The following is a 12,334-nucleotide window of genomic DNA, read 5'->3' as shown; positions in this document are numbered from 1 at the left end:
GCAACACTTGATCCTAGATTGGGGGAGAAACTGTTATAAAAGACAGTTATTAAAACAATCAACAAAGTTTGAATATGGACTGCATATTAAATAGTAATAGGCATCAATGAATTTGGTAATTACATTGTGTTAAAAGACTGTCCTTGTTTTTAGGAGCTACATGCTTAAGTATTTAAGAATAAAGAGTTGTCATCTTTGCAACTTACTCTTAGGCCTCTCCCTGGCCCCTCAAAAAGTTGGAATGTGTACATTATGTTATACATTAAAAAGGTAAAGCAACTATGGCAAAATGTTTTCAATGCATGCATCTAGGTGAGCATAAGAGAGTTCATTTAACTATTCTTGCAACTTTTCTGTACTTTTTTTTTCTTCAAAATAAAAAATGCTATGACACTATACTTTATCACTTGTAATTCTATTTTATGCTTATCGAAGGAGCCTTTTCATTTATTAGACGTACCAAAAATTTTTCTCACACCATTTGTGTGCATACATACAAAAATTTTTAATGAAATAAATTGGTTAAGATATTCCTAAGAAATAAATAAATAAATAAATAAATAAAAATAAAATAAAAAATGCTCTAGGACAATTTCCTGGACAGAGAGGCCATCATACAAGATTGTCTGTTGAGGTCCCCAGAAACTGATTTCCTTTTCTTCCTACTTTTTAAATTAGTAAACATGCTATATATATATATATTCCAAGAAGTCTACTTAGTAATTTAAGAGTCTTACAAGGAGTGAGATAACAACAGTAGCAGACATACAACAGCTATTGTTTTCTGAATAGTTACTATATGCCAGGCACTGAGGAAGGTACTTAATATATATTATTCTCATTTAACCCTTATAACTCAAAAAGCAGGTATTATTAGTCTCAATTTACAAATGGGAAAACTGAGGTCCTAGGAGGTTAAGCAACCTGCCCAAGAGATGACACAGCTAAATAAGTGGGAAAACCAGAATTTAAATTCAGATTTGTCAATTCCAAAGTCCTAACCATTATACTTTGCTGTCTCTCAGAAACCTGAGATTTTTAAAAAGAAGCTAAGTCTCATCATCATTACTGCAGCTTCCTTCTATAAAATATATTCTCTCTACAGCATGGGTTCCTTAAGTTTTTGCACATTAAATTAGGCCTACTTAACTGAATAATGGAATAAAAGGTCAGTTACTTAAAGTAAACAAGGTCCTAAGTACAATTAAATAGAACTGACATGGCTATTGGAATGACTCAGAGACTGGTGGATTTGTCAGCTGTTCAGATGCAGATTTTTCCTATCTGGTGGTTTTGCTAGGATTTTCTGATAAGCTTTCAACTTAAATAGCAAAGAAGCAATTATTTTATCTCTGCTCCTTTCTGACATTACAAATAGGAACTATTTTAAAGATACCTGTACTTTTCATTCATTATAGAACAAAACACAGTTTTAAGGGTGCCTGTGTCCCATAATAAAAAGTTTCAATCAAGGGGATAAATTTCATGTTGAATTTCAACCAGTTATTTCCCATAACTTCAAGTTAAAATCCTTTAATGCTTAATAGAAAAACACTTAAACCATCCAAAGACAAGTTTACAGGAATTTTTCAGAAGCCTTTGCTTACTGCGTGTATGTTATATTTTTAGTTTTATTTTTTATAGCTTTATTAAATACAATAAACTACACACATTTAAATTTAAAGAGTTTTAACATTTATATGATTGTGAAAGCATCACAATTAAAATAATGAACATATCCATTACTGCAGTTTCCTCATGCCACTTTGTAATTCACCCTCCTTTCCATCCCAAGACTTTACTTTGCTTTTTAACTACTTACTTGTTGAAGTACCTCACTATCTTGTCATATGATTCAACTTAGCCAGCTAAATGCATGGTGAATATGAATCATCACATTAGAAAGAAGCAAAGGCTGTCAAAGATATTTTAAAGTCAAATGATATCTAGGATCTCTAGACCTTGTGATACTAGATCTATGCTACAAGATTTAGAAATCACACATAAAAATATGTTGACATATTTTTAAATATTACACTGGGAACCTAGGTCAAGAGAAGGAGTTGTCTAGCTATTTAAAGCTGAAGTTAAAAAGAATCAGGGCAATCATTACTATGATTAACGTGTTATAAAGCCCTTTTGTAAATACAGGTAATACTAAAATATCTTACCTGTATTTCAGTTGAGTACATATATTCTTAAACAAGAACACTCCACCCACCTTATATAAACAACTCTAATAAAATGTCTAAGGTATGTCTCTGAGTATTTTTTAACCTATGCTCCATTTTGAGCAAAAATTTTAAACCTCACCCTATTAATATAATACTGTAGTGATGCAGAGGGCAGGCCCTAAAATCAGCTTACCTAAGTATGAATCCCATCTCTACCACTTACTAACCCTGAGAACTCAGACAAATTGCTTAACCTCTCTAAAACTGAGCTCCATCATCTATCAGATGAGGTTTAAATGAGATAATCCCTGTATAAAAGTCTTGGGATGGAAAGGAGGGTGAATTACAAAGTGGCATGAGGAAACTGCAGTAATGGATATGTTCATTATTTTAATTGTGATGCTTTCACATCATATAAATGTTAAAACTCTTTAAATTTAAATGTGTGTAGTTTATTGTATTTAATAAAGCTATAAAAAATAAAACTAAAAATATAACATACACGCACTAAGCAAAGGCTTCTGAAAAGCCTTAGCTCAGTGTTTGGCATACATTGAATGCTTAATAGATATTATTATTTAACAGCATTAATTATCATCATTGGCCTTAAAACCAGTCTTCTGCGTACCCCCTAGATCAAAAATGATTTTAGTAAGTTTTTACCCTACAACAGCTATGATTAAAATGTATACTTAAAAAGGGGGAAGAGTGAAATGAGACAAAGTGTAAATGGCTGTGAGATTCCAGAGTCGAGGTTATCCTGGAGGTTAAGTACTTATCACCTTGTTATCCAAGATGTAATGGAGAGGCTGGAGGGAACTGCCTGAAAATGTAGAGCTGTGTTCCAGTAGCCATGTTTCTTGATGATGATTGTATAATGATATAGCTTTCACAATGTGACTGTGTGATTGTGAAAACTTGTGTCTGATGCTCCTTTTATCTACCTTGTCAACAAACAAGCAGAACATATGGAATAAAAATAAATAATAGGGGGAACAAACGTTAATATAAAAAAAAAATGTATACCTAAAAAAAAAAATGTGTTCAAAATCCTTCATGAGACAAAAACTTGTCTTCGAGGACCACTGAGATGCCTGACTATACAACTGCCTGGGCCTCTTTGTTCATTCTCTCCAAGATCTCAGACTTCTTCCTTACCTGAAATACCACCCACTCCCCTAAACTCATCAAAATTTCCCTAGGATATTCTGTTCATTGCAACATTTCCCCCAAAACTCTTAGGTATGCTAACATTTCCATCAAGCTTGGATAGCTCAGCAACTCCAATGCCATCTCTCCATTACTTCTGTCCTCTACCTTCACCAGGTCTGCTGGGTGGGGGCCTAACTTGGATCTACACACCACCCTTCTGCACCCCATCCCATTCCACAGAAAAAAAAAGAAAGAAAGAAAGAAAGAAAGTGTACTTTTAATGTAAAAGTAGGGTAAATTATGAAACTTACTTTCAAACCTCTCCCCCCTCCCTACCCCTATCCATTTAAGAATCATTGCTCTAACAAGAACTCTTCAAGAGCCTGATGTTAAGCTATGATAAACACATATAACACATTATTACTACTACTCATCACAGCAAATACTTATATAACACATGTATGTTAAAGCACTTCAAAATATTAAAGCTCTTTAAATGCTCACAACCCTCTGACATAGCTGTATTATTTTTACCATCATTTTAGAGATGAGGAACTGAGGCACAGAAGGTAACGTCACAGCCAGTAAGTGGTGAACTGGAATCAAATTCAGTCAGACTGGCTCCAGAGTACATGCCCTTAACTGCTATGCTATGCTATGTCATGCCATGCCATGACATGCTATGTTAGAAGGTACCTGATAACTATATTCCTAAATATCTGAATACCTATCGTGTTGGATAGGATAGAGAATTAATCTGTGAAAATCTACACAGTATCACTGATGGAAGATGCAGAGACATACATTTTAACTAACAACAATAAAAACCTTTTCAGAAATGAAACTTGTCTTAAAAGGGTATGGATTACCTCAAAAGGTTATTCAAGCAAAGACTTTCCTTAGAGATAGCACTGTGTGGCAGAAAAAGCTCAAGAAAAGGCAGTGCGTGTAGAAATGCATCCTGACCTACATCAGAGCATAAGATTGTAATAAATTAACATCTGTAGTACTATGTATCCAAGCCAGTTACTAAATCAACCAGACTATGGAAAGATTTCTGATAAGCACGCAATTGCATTGTTTGCTTTATGAGCAAATCTGCATAAAAACTGCGTCACAATGATCTGTTGAAAGAGCCTACTGATATAGTCTGAGTCAGCACTGAACCTTTGAGGAATCATGAAGGACAAAATAAGTCAAGGAGATTAGAAATGGGCAAATACCTCAATAGTCAAAAAGGGAATTCTTTTTTTTTTTTGATAAAAACTAAATATACAAACATTCTTCACATACAAACATTCCATACATGGTGTACAATTAGTGGCTTGTTACAATATCATCACTTAGTTGTGTATTCATCACCATGATCATTTTTTTGAATTCATATCACTACAGAAAAAGAAATAAAAAGGAAAAAACTCATACATACCATACCCTTTACCCGTCCCTCTCACTGACCACTAATATTTCCATCTACCCAATTTATTTTAACCTTTGCCCTCCCTATTATTTGTTTATTTTTTATCCATATTTTTTTACTCATCTGTCCATACCCTAGATAAAAGGAGCATCAGACACAAGGTTTTCACAATCACACAGTCACACTGTAAAAGCTATATCATTATACAATCATCTTCAAGAAACAAGGCTACTGGAACACAGCTCTACAGTTTCAGGTTCTTCCCTCTAGCTACTCCAATAAGCCATAAACTAAAAAGGGATAGCTATATATAATAAGAATAATTTCCACGATAACTTCTTGACTCTGTTTGAAATCTCTCAGCCACTGAAACTTTGTTTCATTTCTCTCTTTCCCCTTTTGGTCAAGAAGGTTTTCTCAATCCCTTGATGTAAGGTCCCGGCTCATTCCGGGATTCCTGTCCCATGTTACCAGGGAGATTTACACCCCTGGGAATCATGTCCCACTTTGGGGGGAGGGCAGTGAGTTCACTTGCCATGTCAGCTTAGAGAGAGAGGCCACATTTGAGGAACAAAAAAGGTTGTCTCGGGGTGACACTCAGGCTTAATTTTAAGTAGGTTTAGCCTATCCTTTGCAGGAATAAGTTTCATAGCGGCGAACCCCAAGATCAAGGGCTGGGCCTATTGATTTCATTGCCCCCACTGCTTGTGAGAATATCTGAAATTCTCTAAATGGGGAAGTTGAATATTTCCCCCTTTCTCCCCATTCTCCCAAGGGGACCAAAAAGGGACTTCTTGAAACTAAAGCTGAGCGATTTTAGAAAATGTTCTTTTCTCTCAAACCCTTTGCTCTAGATAATATATATGACAAATGAATGGGGAAGAGAATAGCTATGTGTTTCCAAGCTGAAGGCAGTTATAATGATCACTGGTATATCAAAGATATTATTTCAGATGTTTTATCAGAAAACATTATCAATGATCTTGTAGTTCAGGAAAGTTAGTTTGAGGTTTGGCTGAAGAAGCATTGCCTATAACTTCTCAGAACTGAGCAGTAACAAAAAGAATACCTTTAAATATTTTCAGGGATAGGAAGCTCATTCTCTCTTAAAAAACCCATTTGACAAATAGTCTAATATTAAGACAATATAATGACTATAAAAAGTTATTCATCACAATTGGATGAAACCTGCCTTCAGACAGCTTCAATCCACTAGAACTGGTCTGTCCCATGGAGCAACAGAGTAAAAGTCTACATCCTGTTCCATATAATTTCCTTTCAGATGTATGAAGTTATAACTATAATGTCTCAAGTCTTCCCTTTCCATGGGCTAAAAATTCTCATTTTCTACTATAGCTCAAGTGATTCTCTCACCATCCTTCAAACTCTTCTAGATATATAACGTGTGTACATTCTTCTTAACCTGGGGTTCCCAGAAGTGAAACCAATGATCTCTATCTAGTCTAAGAGAAGCAAAGTATAGTGAGACTATCTCCTCATTTGGATAATACATATCAAAACCTAAAATATCTCCAAATAGTGAGACTGTTCTAAACTGAACTCACTCAAAGTTTAAGAGAAAAAACTTTTTACTTTAAGACTTTTGATAGAAATATTTCTAAATGTGTATGACACACTGCTTTCAATAGCAGAGTTACCTTTCCTTGACAACTCTAGCCCTTGGGCTTTACTGAGTTATGTAAGGCTGAACTTTCAAATTGCTGTAAGCTTTCTATCATTTCTGTGATTCCTCTCTAGCTCTGACACATCACTTGTCAACCGGTCTGCCTGCCTATAGCAGTCCCTCTTCTCATTTCCAATTTGCAGCTTTTAATTTCCCATGATATTGGAAATCACAACAAAATTCTTGGAATTGTGCCAGCCCAACTATACTGTGAGATTCTCTAAAGCAGGGATCATGGCTGTGCTTATCAATCCCAAGAACAGTTCTTGCAATGAGAGCTCAAATGTTTGCTGAGTGAAAATACGATGTGCAAAATAAGTGTAAATAGACCTGAAGGGTTCTGCTAAAAATTAAATGCAATTTGTGACATGTATTTCGGCCTACCCTCTGAATGTGGTCCATATTTTATCCAGGTGAGGTATTACTGGATTTCCACCAATAAGGCTCAAGATTATACTAGCTTACTGATAAGTCATTAGTGATTCAAATGAAATATATTGTTATTTAAAAATCTCTAGGACTTTTCGAAATGAACTACTTAAAAGTTAAATCTCCCCTATATATACTTATGTACTTATTTATCTGAGGATTACACATTTATTCCTTTTAAAGTTCATTATGTTAGTCAAGATCCTATTAAAGTCTATTTTGGCTGATCATTTTGTTTGTACTAATCTGTTAAAATAATTTCAAATCTTGACTGCCACCTATCATATTAGTCATTCATTGCAACTTTATGTAATCTACAGATTTGAAAAGCATGGTTTTTATGTCTCCATTCAAGTTGCTGCTGAAAATGTTGACCAGGATAGACACAGAACATGCCAATGTGACACACCACTAGAAGCCTCTCTCTTCAATGACATCCACCCTTAAGGAATACTCTAAGGTTAGAAAAATGAAAAATAAAATGTAAAATATAATAGAGTTTATCTTTAGAAAATAGAATATAGAATGTATTTTGAATCTAATGATTAGGGTATTTAATCAGCTGCAAATCTATTTCACTGTACTATCATACACCCCACATTTCTCTATCACATTACCAAAGATTACGACAATAATGATAACGATAATAACTATAGCTAACACATATAATGCCAGGAAGTTATAAGCATTTTACATGTATTGAAACATTTAATCCTCACAACAATCCTACAAAGTTAAGTAATACTATTATCCCTATTTTACAGATGAAGAAATTGAGTCACAACTATGTTAAATGACTTGACTGAGGTCACAAACCTAGCACAGGGCAAAATAGGATTGAACTCAGGCAATCTGGCTCTGGGTTCTGCACTACTAACTAAAAAACTACACTACCTAGCATATAAAATAGCCATATATTAATTTAATAAAACCTACTCATTGCACTCTGACCATATGCTATAAATACACTGTGCCACGCAGTAATTTAATTTCATCTTTCAAAAAGATTAGACTCCTTTCTCACTGGGAATATCACTGGCAAATTACCCAGGAACTCCAGGGAGTTGTTTTGATATGGGTCAAATTAGAAGAGAGGAAAGGGCACTAGACCAGGAATTTAATCCCAGCTCTTCTCAGTACTTTATAGGTTAAGATAACCCCCTAACTCTAGAAGTTTCTTTATGTGGTTAAGGGAGCTTATAATAAAATGTATTTAACTTCTACATAATAGTAAGATCAAATGAAAAATTAAACTATAAGATCCGTGATGTAGTAGATATTTGTTGTTTGCCTTCCTACTATTCAATACCTCTGCTTCCAAAAAAGAGCCCCATTTTTCATTTGAGGATTCACAGACTTCACCTCCAGCCCTAGCATCAGATCACATCTAAACTAACACATCTAATCTAAACTAATCTATGGCTCCTCTGGCCACAAAGAGCAGTAATATGTTACTTAAGCCAAAAATAAATCTCAGGATTCCTGTGATGGGAATGCCAGGAAAAAAGATTATTACTTCTTTTTTTTTGGTATGCTGTATGGCAGGATCACATTTCATTATTTTTCCATGTGAGTATCCTGTTACTGCAGTACCATTTGTTAAATTTTTGTTTGTTTTTTTTGTTTGTTTTGCTTGGGGGGAAGGGCGTGGACCAGAAATCGAACCCAGGTCTCCCGCATGGCAGGCAAGAATTCTACCACTGAACTACCCTTGCACCCCCTATTACTTCTTTTTATCGTAGTTTTGAACATGGAAACATGGTTCTAAGAACTGCTAGTGATCATCTTGTGACCAGGAGGAGTCATTTTGGGAGTCAACACAGAGAAGGTGGACCTAATAATATAGAGAAGCCAGATCTTGAACTATTAAGTTATGTGAACTAATATAAGCCATTTTTTGCTTAAACCATTTAAACTGGGCTTGGAACCACGAAAATCCTGATACATCTATTTCTGACACATTTAATTTCATCTTTCATAAAGATTGGGCTCCCTTCTCACTGGGCATATCACCTAGCAAGGAGTTCTGGTACTTACTAAATGCTCAATAGCTACTTTTTTATTAAACAGATTAAGTGCAGAAAACATTAAAAAAAAACTGCTTTAAATATTAAAAAGCGCTACCAACAAATACTATTGTTTTGTTTTAATGGTAGGGGCAAGTACTTAGCAATTTCTAAGCATATTAAAATTGGCACAACAAAACCCCAACTTGTCAAAAAGTATTTTTTCTTACCTATTTACAATATTCCTTATCAGCTTATATACAGTTCTATTTTCTAAAGATGATTTTTGTGTTTTACATTACATTTTGCATTATACTTTAATCTGAGGTCTTAAGATACTTTGGACTTAAAAGAAACACAATACTTTTGGGAGGTTTTCACATAAAATCATTCTATCTATATCTTACCCACTTTCTCAGTAGAAATGTAAAAATAGCAAGATCACAGACATTCCATGAGAATAACCCTAAAACAGTTTTAGAGATTATCCCTCATGCCTTTCCCCCAGATCTACTACTAATTTTTTAAGCTTTGGCCTTTTAGGTCTGTAATAGTATGTCAGGGCTGCTATAACAAATACCACACATTGCTTGACTGAAACAACAAGACTTTATTGTCTCACCTTTTTTTTTTACATGGGCAGGCACCAGGAATCGAGCCTGGGTCTCCAGCATGGCAGGTGAGAACTCTGCCTGCTGAGCCACCATAGCCCGCCCTACTGTCTCACGTTTTAGAAGGCTAGAAATCCAAAATTAAGGTGTCAGCAAGGTCATGCTTTCCTCCAAAGTCTGTAGTGTTTTGGTGATGGCAATGCTCCATCACATGAATAGTTCCCTTTTTTGGCTTTTCTTATTTCTAGCTTTTCTCCTACTTCTGGCTTCTACTTTCATGTCTAATTTCCTTTGCTAATAAGGACTTCAGTCATGTTAAATTAAGGCCCACCCTGATTCATTTTGGTCTCATCTAAATAGGATCTTTTAAGATCCTATTTACAAATGAGTCCACACCTTTAAATAATAACATCTTCAAAGATCCTATTTATTAATGGCTTCACATCCATGGGAATGGAGTTAGGACTTGACATGTCTTTTGCAGAGGACATGATTCAATTTCCAACAAGCTCTCAAAAATTTTTTTATACTGGCTTCCTTACACCATCCCCACATTCCCTCACATCTACTAACTTATGTACCAACAAAGAATGTAGAATAATTTAATAATTAGTGCTTTAAATAATTGAAAAATTCTGCTCAGTTTCCCTATTGCTCCAAAAAATGTTTGCGTGGACTTACCAACTTCGCTACTAAAGAAGTAAAAAGAAATGAAATGTTAGAGAGTGAGGAAATACTAAGGATAATAAATATACATTAATATCATGTTGGCTTTTTAGTTCATTACATTGAAAACAAGCTATACCTAAAACCAAACCACTTTTAAATCTTCACAAATACTCAGAAACCACTTGAATATCTCCAAGTATAAGAACAATATTTCTCAAGCCTGTCTGTTTATGCTAAGTGCACCTCTGCAATCAACCAACATCCTTCATATAAGGGTATAGGGATGGCCCTGGAAAAGAAGGTGGCTTTAAATATCCACATTTAAAAGGGCAAAACACACACACAAAGGCTGACTTAGTAGCTCTGTTTGCCTGGAGAAATTAGAGAAAGAACAGCAAACTAACCCCAAAGCAAATACAAGAAGAGAAACAAAGATTAAAGTAGACATAAATGAATTGGAGAACAAAAACACAACAGAAAGAATCAACTAAATGAAAAGCTGGTTCTGTGAGAAAATCAATAAAATCAATAGACCCCTAGCTAGACTGACAAAGAAAAAAAAGAAGAGAGAGGATGCAAATAAACCAAATCAGAAATGAGAGGGATGTCGTTACCATGGATCCGGAAGAAATTTAAAAATTCATAAAAGAATATTATAAACAACCATATGTCAACAAACTAGACAACTTAGATGAAATGGACAAATTCCTAGAAACACACAAACTATGTGTATTGACTCAAGAAGAAACAGAAAATCTCAACAAACCAATTACAAGTAAAGAGACTCAATCAGTCAACAAAAATCTTCCCACAAAGAAAAGGGAAGGACCAGCTGGCTTCACAGGGAAATTTTATCAAACATTCTAAAAAGAACTAACTCCAACCCTGCTCAAACTCTTCCAAAAAATCTGAGGAAAGAGGAATGCTACCTAATTTATTTTATGAAGTTAACACCACTCTAATATTAAACCAGATAAAGACTACAAGGAAAGAAAACAAACAGATTAATCTCCCTAAGGAACATACATGCAAAAATTCTCAACAAAATACTAACAAATCAAATTCAACGACATGTTCAAAGAATTATACATCACAACCAAGTAGGGTTTATGCTAGGAATGCAAGAGTGGTTTAACACAAGACCATCAGTCAATGTAATATAGCACATTAACAAATCAAAAAGGGAAAAATCACATGTTCATATTGACTGATGCTGAAAAAGCATATGTGAAAAACCCACAGGCAGCACCATACTTAACAGTGAAAGACTGAAAGCATTCCTGTAAGACTGGGAATGAGACAAGGACGTCCTCTGTCACCAGTATTATTCAACATTATACTAGATATCCTAGCTGGATTCACTAGAATGGAGAAAGAAATACAAGGCATCCAAATAGGAAATGAAGAAATAAAACTTTCATTATTTGTAGATGACATGATCCTATACTTGGAAAACACCAAGAAATCTATGACAAGGCTACTTCAGCTAATAAACAAATCAGCAAAATGGTGGGATACAAGATTAAAGTAAGAAAATCAGTAATGTTTCTATACATAAGTAATGACTTATTGGATGAATATTTGAGGAAAAAAATTCCATTCAAAATGGTGACCAAAAGAATCAGGTGTCTAGGAATAAGCCTAACCAGGGATGTCAAGGACTTATACACAGAAAACAACAAAACATTGCTAAAAGAAATAAAAATGACCAATATAGATGGAAAGATATTCCACACGCAAGTATAGGAAGACTGAATGTCGTCAAGATGCTAATTCCACCCTAATGGATCTACAGATTCAATGTGATAACAATCAAAATCCCAACAACCTACTTTGAAGACTTGGAAAAGCTAGTTATCAAATTTATTTAGAACAGAAAGAGATCCCAAATAGCTAAAGATATCCAAATGAAGAGCAAAATGGGAAGTCCAACACTTCCTGACTTTAAAACTTATTATAAAGCCAGTGATCAAAACAGCATGGTACTGGCACAAAGTAGAAGTGTCAACCAATGGAATCGAATCAAGAGTGCAGAGACAGACCACAAAATCTAAGGACAACTGATCTTTGATAAGGCCCCAAATCCACTGAACTGGGACAAAATAGCCTTTTCAATAAATGGGCATGGTAGAATTGGATATCAATAGCCTAAACAATAAAAGAGGACCCCTTATACCCTATACAAAAAT

At 34.7% G+C, this 12,334-nt stretch overlaps 1 protein-coding gene across 11 annotated transcripts in view; it reads right to left on the bottom strand.

Moving 5' to 3' along the window:
- PCYT1A (phosphate cytidylyltransferase 1A, choline) overlaps nucleotides 1-12,334 on the bottom strand; it is a 90,263-nt gene that overhangs the window by 47,045 nt on the left and 30,884 nt on the right. The window contains exon 1 of one of the 11 annotated variants that reach the window (XM_077117999.1): nucleotides 4,196-4,651. The exons of the other annotated variants lie outside the window; for them this stretch is intronic. The gene's annotated coding sequence lies outside the window, so the exon portion shown is untranslated. Of the gene's footprint in view, nucleotides 1-4,195; nucleotides 4,652-12,334 lie in introns of those variants that run through there. 11 annotated transcript variants of the gene reach the window in all.

This window comes from Tamandua tetradactyla, chromosome 10, assembly GCF_023851605.1.
Source record: "Tamandua tetradactyla isolate mTamTet1 chromosome 10, mTamTet1.pri, whole genome shotgun sequence".
NCBI classification, from domain to species: domain Eukaryota; kingdom Metazoa; phylum Chordata; class Mammalia; order Pilosa; family Myrmecophagidae; genus Tamandua; species Tamandua tetradactyla.
The sequence above is the reverse complement of the archived record's forward strand: the minus strand, read 5'-3'. Positions and strand labels throughout refer to the sequence as shown.